Raw genomic sequence first — 15,804 nt, 5'->3', positions numbered from 1 at the left:
AGTGAGTGATCACCTGCTGTGTCTTTCTGGAAAGAATTCAGAGTTCAAGTGTTTCAACTCATTTAGCCAGGTAATGTGGTGTGCCATTTGTTAGTGTTGAAAGCTGATCCGTGCACTAAGCAAGAGGGAGAGCGAGACTTGCAAAGTGTAAAACCTTTGGTCTTCTCAGAAAAAACCTTAATGAGCTTCTGCAGTAAGAGCCCCAGATATTCTTCTCTAAGTTTAATCAAAAGTGGACAAACAAATGTCTACTCTACAGTGAATAGGAGGGTGAGCAAATACCCAGGATTGCTTTCCTGCATGCTCAGTTCATCTATAACTTCTTCTCTAGGGCCATCAATCCAGCCCTGGAAAAGTTTCCTTCTATTATTCTAAATACATTCCAGTATACTCTTAACTACTGTTGGTTCTTGCTTCCACAAAGGCTCATATAGATAATGAGACTAATTGCCTTAGAATATTTTTTTTTTAATATTTAGCATCTGTCCAATATATAACCCAAAGAACCAGTCTGTGGATTTTTTTTCTGTGATAATGTTGAAGGAATGCTGTCCAATGAATAGAAAATATTTTGCAAGAACTTTGAAAATTCAAACATATATATGTGGAAATCGTGGTGCCAAATATCCAGAATCAGTCGATTCATATTTCACTTCTTCTGCAAAAACTTAAAAAGTCAGCATCAAATTTCCTTATAAATATTAAGATATTTAAGATTAAGGAATACATTCAAATATCTAGATATTAATTTAGAAAAAATGTCTATAAAGAAATTCAGAATTCTGTTATTTGAGCAATTTTTTAGTAATGATCAGTAATTACTAGTGTCATGTAATGAGTAATAAAGACATAAATTAAACTGTGGACTGTTTATCGTGGGCAGAGGATTCTGAGCTGGACCCTTCTGGAAAAGATCACCATATCATAAAAAACTATAATTTTTCAAGCAAAAAAGAGAATAACTGAAGACATCAGAAAGTTTACTTCTGACACGTCCTAATGGGAAGTCTTGACTGTAATCACATGAATGTGTGATTTGTAGACTTCTTGCTGTACCCTATCCAGTCCATTTCTATCTCCATATGAGTAGTGTAATTTTATTGCACCTTTCCATACCTTAGTAACCAGTGGTTTTTTTTTTAGCTCAGTGATGAATTCACAGAATCATAAAATGGTTTGGGTTAAAAGGGACCCTAAAGATCATGTAGCTACAACCCCCGTACCATGCACCTTCCACTAGCCTGTGATCTATATGAATATGAAAGTATTTACAAAACTGGTTTGAAGTCCCATTTCAATATGGAGATTATACCAAAAAGAACTCTGAAAGGGTGTGCCTTAAATGTGGAGTCACTGAATATTGACATTACTGATAAGAAGATTTATTAGAATAAATCTTACAATGATCTCTGGGAGACTCACCAAGTACAAGGGGGACTAGACAAGGATTCAAACAAATATTAATAATTGGAAGAAGTAACCAAGAGAAAAAGAATGCTGATTTTTATAGTTTAAATGTCTGGTGCTACATTGGGAGCAAACTTTTGGACAAATACAAAATGGAGAGCAATTCACCAGTCCATAGTTATACATAAAAAGGACTAAAGATTACTGACTAAAAGGACTAAAGAACATGAATAAGCAAAAACATGAAAAGGTAAAAAAGAAAATTTCTGCACTGGGATGTAAAAATAATAGCATCCTTTAAATCTCCCTGGTGCCAAAAGGCTATAGCTAACTGCTCTGTCCAGTGCTGATTTAAGAAAAATGTGCAGAGAAAACAGAAGATTAGGATCATACCTTAATACAAAAACCAAAATATCTAAGCTTAGAGAACATGGTCAAAATGCATGACAGCTGCTGATAAAAACAGTTTCTTGTCCTTGTCCTCTTCATCTGACTGAAAATTAAGAGATTTGAATAGGAGTGAAGATTTGAGCCAATGTTAGGAAAAACTTCTTAATGAAAAGGGTATTTAAACTCTGCAAAGTGTATAAAATTGCTATCTTTGGAAGTTTTGAAAAGCAAGCTAAACAGACAACTGACATGCTGTAGATGTATTCATTGTGCCTTGAGACAGACAGATGACTTTTATTACATCTTGAGTTCCCTACAACTCCAGCTGTATTTCTTCTGGAGCTGTTGCTCCTCTGCAGTGTCCATAATGTGATTCTGGCACTTTATTTACAACTACTTGTCCATGTTATGCTACTAACACCCCTTGTTGTATGTCTCTGTATTGTTTCTAGTAAGATACATAGGGTAAGCATGAAACCCTAGAATTGTGATTAGGTTATTTTTAGGGAGGAAACATGAAATTTAATTGCTCTTCCAGCATCCGTTCTGTGTTTTGTTGTTTTCTTTTTTCCTTTAAATCCAATTCATTTGAACATAAATCTTTTCATCCCTCAGCCAAAACTGATAATAGGTGTCAGGGCCACTTACCCTTTGTCTTCTGGTCCATCAGTCTGGATATTTTTTCTATGTCATACAAGGATTTAGCAGGACAAAAAATGAAAATCATTACCCAGATGTATGTATAAATACAAAGAGGTAAAAACTACAGTTCTCCTCAGGCAGAAAGTGAATTGAAGCTGGGATTTCCCAAGCAGATGATAAGCCTTTGTTATGGGTGGGTATCTGTATCAGAACAGGTGTGTGGTTTACACTCTGAGATCCAAAAGGCAATGTTTCCATGCCTGTTTGAGCTGGAGGGTGTCTTTGGACCATAAGGTTTAATCATTGCATGTGGATTTATTGTCTATCAATTTGTCATGTCTTTCATGAATCCATTTATACTTTCGGCCTTCAACACATCTACTGGCAATGAGTTTCACAAAATGATGATGCATGTAATGATTAAAGCCCTTCCATCTGTTTGTTCTAAATCAAGATGTTTAAATCTGTCTTGGAATTTCACTGGGCATACCCTGCTTCTTGTGATGTGATAAGCAGTGAATAACTGTGTCTTACTTTTTACACATTGTTCATGATTTACAGATCTCTCTTATCAATGAGTCTCTTTAGAAATGCAAGTCTTTGTCATCCATTTGTTTTTTTCATCATGTAAAAGCTGCTCTATATTTCTAATAAGCCTCTACGTTTCTTGATATTCTTTTTTTTTTATATTCTTGATATTCTCTCTTGTGAGAGCTTAATGAGAGCCACACACAGCTCTGAAATGCCCACCTTCATAACTCATATTTCTGAATGACCTTTTTGCATTATTTTAACTTCTTTCACAATATTCTGTCTTGGCACATTCATCCTCTTTTTGGCTCTTTGGCCACTGGTGAGCACAACACAGATGTTTTCAAAGAGTCAGCCACAGTTAAGTCCAGGGCTTCATCCTGGATGCTTTTAATTACTTAGAACCAACAGCTGCATTTGTATACTGTTTATTCATTTTCTCTTGTACGTTATGCTGTGCCTCACTAGCACTGAACATCACCTGTAATTTCATTATCACTATTTCACTCACCTTTGTAGAAGTCCTCTGTTAGATGAAACTATACAGGAAATTATATTTAATATATGTTTATAGCTGTCAGATTTTTATTGTCACATTTTTTGAGACATTTCCTGTTCAGTTTTTGTTCTATTCCATACCTACCAGAAACAATGTTTCCCCTGTGCCAGTGCTTCTCTTGTAGTCTGTTGGCATTGGTTATTAGGAGTTGGGGTTTGTATTCATTTGATTTGTTTTATAAACACAGAAAAGTGCATTAAAATTCAGGTACCCGGGTTGTGTACTTGTGATGTCAAACTGAAGAAAGGACAGATAAGGGCTATAGAAATTGTTTGAGGTCTTAGGGAATTATTTACAAAGACAGATTAATGCAATTAAGCATGGGGAGTTGCTTGAGTCACCTCATTTTGAGCAAGCACTATTGTGTGGATATAAACTGCGAGGCCAGGGAGGACACGCTGGAAGGGGACACTGATGTGCAGCTGCTGGTCGTCATGGCAGCTCCTTTTGTTTTGTTTTGTTCTGTTTTGTTTTGTTTTGTTCTATTTTGTTCTGTTTTGTTTTGTTTTACCTGAGCTGGCTTTAAACAGGCCAACTGCAGTGCTGCAAGCTGTGTATCAACAATAACAGGGAGCAGACTGGAAGTTGGAAATCTGCCCAGGGGCAAGATCAGTGGTTTGGTAGGTAACCTTTCCATTGGGAGCACAGCTATGGGAGGCCACAGCTTTGCAGCTATCAGCATTCAAGACAACTAATTTCAGGCTAGCTGGGTACTTCTGTGCCACCCAGAGTTGCAGTGGGCATGACGGATTGCTGGGAAGAGCTGCATTCATTGTTTCCCCCAGGTGCATGTGAGGAGCAGGAGAAGCCTGTTTATCGCTGGGGTTCTGTGCCCGTGCTGTACAGAGAGGTTCATCCCTTGAGAGGTGGTTTGAAGTGTGCAAATAATTACTACCGGGACAAGCACATGCACTGTGGAAGAAACTGTCATTTCCATAGGATTCCACTTCAGCTCATTCAGTGCACTCTGAGGCAAAGTGTTTCACAGGATCTGATAAGCCTCTGTCATTACGTTGTGCAAAAAATGTCTTAGGACATGTCTTAATTACTGAGAAAAAATGCAACTTTCAAATGCAGCAGCAAAGAAAAAATGTTGAAAAACAATGGAAAATAATTTTATAGTTAATAATTTTTGCCAGAGACTGAAGTATCCAGCTCCAAAAAGTTAACAGAAATTAGTAACCCACTAAAGAAATTATGTCTAAGAACAACCTGAAAGAATTATTTGATTTTTCTTTCAGAGCTCTCTGACTTTCACTGTAATTTAAACTTTTTTTAGAGTTAACTTGTTCAGATGTTCCATTTCAGGTGATGGACAGTGCTGTCCCTCCCTGTCACCACCCAGTCCTCCCTCTCTTTTGAAGAGAGACACAGGTTTTCTTGAGGGCTATGGAGCCACCATGAGCTGCTGCTCTCTGCAGAGCTGTGTGCTGGCACATCTCTCTCCTTGACGTCTCTGAGATATGCTTTTTCTTGGAAGAATTTGTAATACATAAAAAGATAAAAAAGGTAAGGGGATAAAAAGAACCAGAAGACTTACAAGAAACCCATGAAATTCTGTATATATTACAGGAAAATATTTAATTTGGTGTAATTAATAGAGAATTCAGTGTACCTCAATGACATCATCCATAACATGTAATTCAAATATTTCCTCAAGGTATGCAGTACTGTGAAATAGAATAACTTTAATTCTGAATGAATAGAAAAGAAGAAAATGAAGTTTATCTAGGTCACTGAAAGGACATAGATTTTTTTATTTGACATTACCATTTGAACAGACAAAGCAGAGAATTATTGAGTAGCACACCAAGCTAGCATGCTAAGGTTTGTGTAGTTGTAGGCTACAGATAGGAAGATAATCATGTAAAGTCTAAAATATCTCTGAATCAATGGAATAATATGACAAAGTACATTTGACAAAAATTTCCTTCACAGAACTACTTCAGGGATGATGACAATATCATCATGGTGTTATGATAAAACAAGTCTGATCTATTACAGATAAGGGAGATGAAAATGGAATTTATTTTTTTTTAAAGAGTGAAGATTGATTTATTCACTGTGTAAGTAACTAAAGGCAGTTGTGATTTGTATACTGCAGAATTCATAAAGGCATTTGTACTAAAACTTTGAGAGCACAGAAGCAGTTTAAGTCAAGGTATTAGCTCCTTATTAAGGGTACAGAAAGGCTAAATTAATTTTCAAATTTACTGGTCCCTTTTTTCATCCTAATAATAGTTTTGGTTTTTTCTGCCATTATAAATACTTATTTAATTTCAAATCATAGAAGATCATGTTGTCATTGTATTGGCACTTATTTCTCTAAGCTGATATTTTAGTTTTTGAAAAAATAATCTATTTCGATATAGCATCACTGGACCCTGGCTGAGGAATTAAAGGATTCTGTAAACATGTAAAAGAAAATGAGCACATGTAATTAATAAATTTAGGAGAAATCTTTAGAATTTTGTCTTAATGTCTGAATTTTGGTTGTATTTTACAATGGCACAGGTGTTATTTTCTGGTTTGAATCATGCTATTTAATATAACTATATTGAATCTGCTACATATCTGTGATAAACATCTCTGTTTATTTTCAGTGTATTTTGATGATTTGCTCCAATGGGAATTTCTCACCTTCCTTTTGGAAAGAAATGAAGTGGGGAGGCCAGTTCAGCAAATAGTAGCTTTTCATTTCTCTATTCCAAGAGTCACTAAAGACCCTTTGTAATCTCATATTTTGAAGAAGCTCATTTTTCAGAGTTTCAGAGTTTTCTTTTATAGAATCTGGTATCAAAAAGCCCCACAAAAACCACACCCCATACATTTTGGACTTAGGCAAAATGTTTTTTAAAAGCTTACTATGGACCCTAATGTCCCCTTGCCCCTGCAATGAAAGGACTGGGTTATACTTTTCTTACTCTTGAGTTACTATTTCAAAAATTGAAACCAAAGGGAGAACATGAGTGTGGACTGTTGAGAAAAATGTCTGTTTAAAATGCCATCCATCTTGGTATTTGTTATTTTCAACTGGAGCACATGTATAATTTTTTCCTTAAGTGATTATAGAGGACAAGGGATGAATTCCTCATAAGCAAATTATTTCATTAAATTGATCTAGTACATCTACCTGCAACAAAGTGATTCCACCACAGATGATTTAGCAGTGATTTAGTTCAAACTACTGCCAGGATGAAAAATGTTTTGAATTAATACTCTTCGTGTAAGGAACAGGGTCAGGCAGAGATATAGGGAACTGTCATTTGTACATAAATCTAAGTGCTATTTTATGTGATCGCCAGCTACTGACACGAAGCTGTTTGATAGCTTGCTGTGTTCTCCCTTTTTTCCTCCCCTTTTTGTTTAACCTGTATGCCATAGACACATTTTTCCTCCTTGAGGAAAAATGCTTTCTGCATATCCAATTCAGAGCTATCCAGGCCATGCTTGACCTTGACAGACTGTACAGTCTTTACTGGTTAATCCCTTCTGTATAATTATCAATTTACTTTTATTTTACCAGATTTGGGACTTGACTGGACTCACTAGGTGGTCTCAGAAGCCCCACATGACATGGGAAGCACGGGAACAGTCTCCCTGTCAGTGGCTTGGCCACTGCAAATAATCTGGGATCTTCCAATAAAGACTAGCTTGAAGGATGATGAAAGGAGCAATACCTCACTGAAAATGTATCCCCTAAACTCATAGAATCTTTTAAACTGGAAAAGAACTCCAAGATCATCAAGCCCAACCTCTGACTGATTACCACCTTGTCAAATAGAGCCTGGCACTAAGTGCTGGGTCCAGTCATTTCTTGAACACTTCCAGGGATGGTGACTCCTCCATCTCCCTGAGCAGTCTACTCCAGTCTGTTCCATTCCTTCTGCTTTAGCAGGCTGGATAGCTCTTCACTGGGAAACTTATATTCCCATCTATAACATAGTCATGATGGATCCTTGCTTCTATTAAAAGTGTGATATGGGATCCAAATTAGTAATACACATATCCTGCTTGGGCCATTTTTAAAGCTGAGTTATTTATAGGCCTGGTAGGGCAAATTGCCCTGCATACTGCCCTGACCTGTGTCAAAATGGAAAGTTGAGTACATCAGGACATACACAGAGACCTGAATCCTCAGGTAACCAATTTTACTGTTTTAGAATGCTGTTTGTACCTCACAGGCTATAGGATGGAGCAACAGAGAGCTCGGTGGATTGCAGGAATGTCGCATGTTCACAAAAGCTGACAACTCCCCTTTGAAAATGAAAAGTGTTTCTCACATTTAGGAGAAAAATAAGGAGAGGCTCCCTGCACAGAGCAAGGGGAGTTAAGCTTTCCTCTCATTCTGGCCCTGCAAAAGGTCATTGCAGAAAGTGTTGTAACACAAAGTGATTTTAACCTGCCTCTGCTAATGTGACATTTGGAGCATGGCTGTGGCAGTCTGATGTGACAGCAGGCAAATGTTGCGTTGTGCTGTGCTAGTAAATGGCAGACAGCCTGAGAAAATGAGGGACTTACTCACGTATTTAGTCTGTGCTTCCCCTCTCCAGAGGAAAAGACTTTGAAAAGTCTCTGAAGTGTGAATCCCAAAGGTCAGTAGATGCACAAAGGCCTTGTTGAATTCAGAGAAGAGAACAGATTTTTAACAAAACAATTTGTGAATTTTCACACCCAGAAAATGTTAAGTAGGATTTAAGGCTGCAGTTGTGTACAGAAGCTATAAATCATCAAAAGCTTTTTAACTGCTCATATCTGGGTTTGATAAATTCAGCTGACAACCTAAGTGATAACCTGTAGCCAAATGCTAGATTATTTCCTGTGTGTTACAGGTTCATTTTTCAATGCTTTAGAGCTACTTTAATCCCTGAAAGACTCAAGTAGCTTTAGTCTATCTGATTTATTGTGCTAGATAAAATCAGTGGTGCACATAACTCCAATTGTGAACTGACTCTGGAGAGAGTGGGGCTTACAGAAACATTACTTCTGGAAAAGACCGTGGGCTCGCAAGGCATAAATATGTAGATAGGTGTCCTTTGAATACAGAATGCCCTACTGATGCCATGGACCATTATGTAAGCTAAATATTTCATCCCTTGCCTGGTCTTGAGCTGGACTTTTGCTTCTGTTTCCCTTGTTAATACATGCTTCAATTATCTTTTTTTAATGAAAATTCAATTTACTTTTTTTGCTCTCTATAATCTATCTATTTGAATGGAAGAGGCAGACTAAATGAAAGGAATACAAAAGATAAAATATTTGGGGAAAGGACAACTGAGTTATGCTTTTTAATTTTTAAGTCACTCAATAATTTTGAAAATGCCGCCTAAAGTTGATTTTCCCAAAGATTAGCTCAGTTGGTCAGAGCATGGTGCTGTTGATCCCAAGGACGTGGGTTCGATCCCCACATGGGCCATCCACTTAAGAGTTGGACTCAATGATCCATGTGGGTCCCTTCCAACTCAGGATATCCTGTCATTCTGTAAAGCTAGCTGGCAGCCAAAACAGCCTAGACATACCCCATCCCAAATAGAGCAAAGCTGAACCCTAACTTTTAAAAGATGTAGTAGCCAGAAAAATGAATCTCCCTTGGCTTCATAACTGGAGATTTGAGCATGTAGGCATTTTCCCCAGCTTTCCCCCCCTTAGACCTTTGTTATGATTGACAAAGGAGATCTGGCTAAAATAATGAATTTTTTTTCCTCTTTTACTTAATAATAAATAGAGAATAACAGTCTAGATAGGAGCATTGCAAAGTTCCTCAGCTCTGCCTTGTGAAATTTAACGTAGAGATTTACTTAGCATGAGATCCTAAAAGGAATAAAAGTTTATCTTAAATGATCTGTCAGGTTCAATTTATTCACATTGATTGGCCTGGAGCTCTTCCATTTAGCAAAACCTTGGCTGCTCTTGCATGGGCAGAGTGCTTGGAAGGAAAGGCTCTTTTTGCTGTCTAAAGATGCGCCCATGCAGAGCTGTCCGACTAGCATCCCTGGCAGGGCTTCCTGTGCCACAGGGCCATGGACAGATGTACTGGGAGAGTGGCTTTGGGCCTTCACAGTCTGCCTGCATACCTCCGGGTGCTGGGCAGCATATCCTACAGAAATGTGTACTGCCTCTTTCGTGACAGATTTGAGGAATCCAAGAAATGGCTGGACCTGTCACTTGATGCCATGGTCAAGTTTGACAAGGCGGAGATCAGTCAAAGGTTGGACTCCATGATCTTGGAGATCTTTTCCAACCTAAATGATTCTGTGATTTTTTTGTCATTCTGAGCAGCCTTCTTGCCTCAAACAACACAGCCATGGCCAGGCATGGGTAACGGGGGTAAGGTGCACTCCAGCCTTTGGGCTGATGACAGCTGTGGACTCTGGACATGCATTAAAGTTACGCATGTTGGACCCCCAGATGTAGTAGTGCTTCTCCTGAACTTCAGATAACTGCAAACTTCAGATGCAAAGGATGGAGACAAGAGATGATTTCTAAGCCTTTGCAGCATCTGTTGCTTTGAGCTTTCACCAGCTCACTAATCTATAGACTAAAAAAACAGGTGTAAAAGTGGCTCATTATAGTCTTCATTACAATATAATTAATTGTCTCATGACTGTCTGTAATTTACATTCATTCAAGAGGCACTCATTCCAGGTGACATTAATATTCTTATCATTTTGAATAAATTTAGGATGAAATATTTATGCTTTGTTTAAGACTACATATATTCCTCTTAGCTTTCCTTTCATCCTGACATTGTAATTAAAAACAAGCAAAAAGTGGGGAGGCAGGAGTAAGGGAGTGAAATGTTACATTTGCATGTCATAATCCAAGTACTCAAAAGTCAGAAATTACAGGATCAAAGGTAAAAACTCACAAATAGTTTTTCCCTCCATTCTGAAGTATAAAATTACTGATGTTGAAAATCTCTAGCAAGGAAAAAGTTCCAAGCAGCCAAGGTAAACTCAGTTCAAGGGCCAGATAAGAAAACTGGAATAGTCTGTCCTGGCAGACCTGATTTTAACTGGGTGAGAGATTAGGTCATGGAGTCCTTTAGTCCCTGACTTTTAGTCACTTTACATTAAGAAAATGAAATTCTGTCCCTGTTTTACATTGCTCAGGATGGGGATGGAAACACAGAGTTGAAATATTTCATAATGTTACTCTAGTTCAGTAAAATTTTCTGCCACTTAGCATTCCAAATAGTTTGTTAACTAAAACAGAAATGGGAAAGCTGCCTAAGATGCACAGAAAGGAAATACAGTCTTCAGGGTTCTCTGAATTTTCCCTTTGTCAATCTTTTTTTTAATTCATCTTTGTTGATATCTTGGTAGAGCAGAGAACTGTTAAAAAACTAGACCTTGAAAACTAGGTTTAATTCTTGCTGTGGTAAAAATGCTAGGAATTTTACAATTGGTTAAATTTTGTATAAAAAATAGTGATGTGCATATACTAGTATCTCAGTTTTGGCATAAGCATCATATAATGTTCTCTGTCACCACCATGTGTATGTTTTCCACTCCTTTAGAAGGCCAGTAGCAATCAGTCCCTGCCACAGTGGTAAATTCCTTTGTGCTTTGACTAGAATATCCTCCTGTGTATTCCCTTTTCTCAGATGGTATGAGTTTTCTGGGAATTGTCCTCATCTGAGATTTGTTAATTGCTGTTCAAGAAATTGCCACAAATTTCCCAAACTGAAAGATGTGGGTGCCTTGTAAAGGTCTGAAGAAGGAGGAGAGCTTCTTAGCTTATACACATGATAGGTTTCCATCCTATACTACAATGTAACAGCCATTCTCAATGATGGGAACTTTGCCTGTGATCCGTAATTATGAGGGTAGAGAAGGACTAAGGGGATTATTCAGATTACTTATTGGCCAAATATTCAGGTAACTCTGTGTAATGGTCAAGTAGTAAAAGAAGCTGCCAGGACAGTTATGCCATACATATTTCATCTTCCAAAACAAACTAGCTAGATGATGGTGGATAATTAATCCCAATGGAATACCCAAGGACAAACAAAATTGAATAGCTGTTTTTGTTTTTGATCTGGAATGGTTCTATAAATTGTGCTGTTACATAGAAATCAATAGCTGATCTGTTAGGTGGATAAAACCCAAACAACAGATAAAATATAAATGAAGCTGCATCACACTAAATTGGGTCAAATCCCATTGGAAATGGGTCAGGCCTTTAGGAATCATTCCCTACCGTTGATTATAATGAGTGCACAAGGTTTTAAAACCAGCTTACAGCTTTTAATCAGCAGTAGCTTATGGTATGATGAATTACTGCCGTGTATGTGCTGTAATTAAACAGTGCTTTATGAAGATAGTGTAGTTGTAACACTGAACTCTGAGATTGATACAGCAAAGTTCTGAATCCATCCTGAAATGTGAAATTGATGGGCATTCAGGGCCTTCAGCCTCTCACACAGTCGAACCTGTAATACGACAGACAACACAAGAGACCTCGTTTTGCACATGGATTAAATACTCATCTATGACTGTAGCACCTTTTAAATTTTTAAAGTATTGATCCACAGCCTACCTTGATCTCATAGTATATAATCTGAACCAATGTTAAGTACCCAAAATATAGAAATTATTTTCTTGAGGCATAGGAAATGCAAAACTTTATTTCTTCAAGAACTGAAGTTATACCAGGTGTGTGATAGCCTGCTGCAATGCCTTCCTCTAGGAGTACAAATGAAATAGGTGTACATAGAATTTATTTCTTGCTAAAGTCTCTATACAGTTAATTGTGTGTCATTTTGAATGGGGTTTTTTGTGCACTGGTTTTTTTTGGTTTTGGTTTTTTTTTTTTTTTTTGGTTTTGAAAAATTTACAAATTGACTCTGCTTGCCAAGAACATATATTTGTTTTATTTGATAACTGAATATTATGGATCTAATTGAAAGCTATTTTAGTTATTTTACCAATTAAATGGTAAGAATGTAGATCCTCAAGCTGTTCCTCAGATGTTTGCTTGATCTTTATTTCCCTGTATGCCCATATTTACACCAGCATTTATCTGCACCAGACTTGCACTAAAATGTGGCACATATAAGCCATGTCTTAAGCCCTAATACCTCAGGACAAATTGTTTTATGACAAAATGCAACACGGCTCAGGATGCCCCCATACACAGCAGACAGACCACCCACATAAAAAGTGCATAATTCAGATGTAGTTCCAACCTCCACTTGCTGTAGAAAAAGAATTTACATCAAAACCTCCTTTATTCTGAAGGTACTGAACTGCTCCTGAGATATATTCGAGGTGAATTTCCAAATCTTACATACTTATTCTTTTTTGCCATGTATAGATGTATAAATATTAATTTACCACAAAGAAAGAGCAAAATGATAGTCCAGAAGCTGGGGCATTTATCTAAACTGGGGGATAACTGATTTTGGATCCCTCATCCAGATTCTTCTGAGAGGGAACTTAAACACTTATTTGATGTAACAGGGATGTTCCTGTTACTGATCTAGGATGCTGAGTGGGGCTAGGGGAAATTCCTCTTTCTTGTCACAAAAAAGTAATGGGTCAGATCTAGAATATATCTGCACTGTTAATTATGCCCATATTTGTTTTTGACATTGGTGTCCAGGTCATTGAATCTCCTGGCTAACACAAATGGAAAGAAATGGAAATTTCTTAACTTACATTTGAACAGTCATAGACCTTTGAATTACTTTATTAACAGGAAAAGGTACATAATTAGCTTAAACTAGTTAAATGGTAGGAAATGTCAAGAAAAGTCTTAAGCCCAAATATATCAGTGCAACAGGAGTCATGTCTGGCTGATCTCAGTTTTGGTTGTCTGTGTGCTGCACTCTGTAGAGGTGTAATGACAGCAGGATTATTTTTTGTGAGCAGGTATTGTTTTGTTTAGTGGCCTCTATGGCAACCTTTCTTTCCAACATTTGTCCTTCAACTCTCTTCAAAGCTATGCTGCTGCATGTGATAAATCATTGTGTAAGAAGGGAATAATTTATTAGTTCAGTGTTTGTTTTCCTTCACCTTTTATTTGTAAGGAGGTCATCTCAGGAGATGAAACCTGTGTCATGTGTGATATCCATGAAAAATTCAAACAACTTACCCAGATATTTGCATCTGGGTAAGTTGTCTTGAACCACCTTAAAGAAAGATGAAGAAAGTTCCAGAATGAAACTAAATCTTATCCTTTGGCATGTGTCTATAGGAAATCAAGCAAATCATGCTCTATAAGAAGTGCCTGTCTTCTCAGCTTCTTGACAGAAACCCCAGACAAGGTAGCTGTAATATACACCATACCCACTGAAATTTGGACAGTGGAATCCCACCAAATAATCTTCTAACTAATGAATAGTGTAGTGGCTCTAAAAAGGAGGAATTTAGGTTAAATGGAAATAAGTTGAATGAAGCCCTACCCAGTTGCTTCTTCTGTAGGTTTAAAGGCATCAATCACTTCCCATATAATAGTGTTTAAATAACCAAGTTCAGACACTTATTTTTTACTAGCTTTAGCTCTCAAAAAAATAATTTGGTACTGCTGAAGAATAAATCAAACAAAATTAGATCTGAAAATATGAGAATCCTTGCTAAGAAAGCTGAAAAAGCCCAAATTGTGTTTTTTAGTAATGCAAATTGAGATTAAATTAATTTTAGATTCCTCCCTAGCACAACAATTTGGATAGCACAGCAAATCTGAAGACTAGTTTCTCAGTTCCTAGAATTGGTAGTTATACCACCATGAATGACTTATTGTAGTTTGACATGGGGAAAAAAGGAGACTTTACCATCCTAATTTATACTGCCTTGCTGCATAAAGTTTTCTTGTACCTGCAGATCATGGTGAATGGCCAGCAGTACCCCATCCAGAAAGCAGGAAGCTCTCAGTGAGGTTTTCAACACCAGGCTTCATTGTACCTCTTATCCTCTGTATGGTGAATTGTGAATGGAAATATTAATCCAAATTTTTCTCCCATTAGGTTGACTTTAAGGCCAGTTGGGAATGACAATCTGCTTCCACAACCTGAGCAAATTAGTTTTTTAAACAGATAATTGTCTGATAATTTGTGTATTTATGATGGCTGAACCAAGGTAGCTGAGTTGGTGACCCAACATCCTGTGAAAAGCTGCGACTTTCTTGTGTGTGGTGCCTTATGTCTTCAGCAGTCTTGTGGGATGTGTCACCTCAGGCTAATGGGTAGTTTTGGAGTGAATTTTACAAGCACAGAAATTGCTAGTGCTGTACCTGGGTTTTGGACACTTTATGGGCTCCCTGAGGCATCTGACTAATGGCTGTGGCTGACTGTGTCCCCTTGTGCCTGTTCCCTGCAGAAAGCCAGTTTGGTACCTGGTCACCTCAGCAGAGATTCCTTTGTCTCTCCCTCTTAATGCATTTGTTACCAATACAGAATATTTTAACAACCACATCTGTAGAGAAATCAACCAACCAACCAACCAACCAGAAAGAACCAAAACCCAAATGCTGTTTGATGATATCATTTTAAATTTTTCTTTTTAAAAAATATTTAGTAACACTTACTGAATTTTGCTATATGTAGTAATCCTGTTTAACATCTGGGAAAGAGATTAAATATTTCAGAATTTGTATTTTGCATTTGTTGGTTTTGCTTGGAAATCAAAGGAGATTGCAAGATAAATTTATTTGTAGTTAGAAAAAATCATTATGCAGTATTTAAACCAATAAGTTGATTTCATTAATTCTTTATTTGTTTCCACCAAAAATTAAATTCTGACAAAAATTGTAATTTAATTTGGAGACAGTTTATTTTAAAAGTGGCTTTAACACTTTCTTTTATTGATGATTTCTATAAATCTATAGTAATATAATTTTAGAAAATTATATTCTCTTATCTGGCATGCTCTTACACAAATTTATTGTGATAATTCTGTTCAACTTTATTTTCAAGAGGCCTGTTTTCTTTCTGAGGTAGAACTAGATTAGTCATACACAGTTCCTTTAAGAAAATGTCTCCGGTAAGAAGCAGAGAAATTCAGATGGTTTTTCACCACTTCAAATTATGTGTATAGTGCTTTCTTGATTGTTAAATTACACTCTAGGCTGGGTCAAGGTATAGAATAATTTTTATTTTCAAGTGGATGGGAATTAGATGATTTAGAAGCATATTACTGGGTATCAGAGAGCAGGTAATTTTATGTTTAAGCTCAACAAAAGGTTTGTATGGGGTGTAAAGGAGGTTTTTATTAAGAAAAGAAGAGCAGGAAATTGGACCTCTTCAGAACAGATTTACCCAATTTCTCTTACTG

At 37.0% G+C, this 15,804-nt stretch overlaps 1 protein-coding gene and 1 non-coding gene across 2 annotated transcripts in view; both read left to right on the top strand.

Annotated features, from left to right (window-relative positions):
- Nucleotides 1-15,804, top strand: part of GABBR2 (gamma-aminobutyric acid type B receptor subunit 2) — a 457,309-nt gene that overhangs the window by 264,832 nt on the left and 176,673 nt on the right. The window lies entirely within an intron of this gene.
- Nucleotides 8,876-8,945, top strand: TRNAN-GUU (transfer RNA asparagine (anticodon GUU)). The gene has a single exon. It is a non-coding gene; the product is annotated as a tRNA-Asn (tRNA).

This window comes from Melozone crissalis, unplaced genomic scaffold (assembly GCF_028551555.1).
Source record: "Melozone crissalis strain CALT ecotype California unplaced genomic scaffold, PUWL_Pcris_2 ptg000042l_1, whole genome shotgun sequence".
In the NCBI taxonomy this organism is placed as follows: Eukaryota; Metazoa; Chordata; class Aves; order Passeriformes; family Passerellidae; genus Melozone; species Melozone crissalis.
This window is presented reverse-complemented; position numbering and strand designations above follow the sequence as displayed.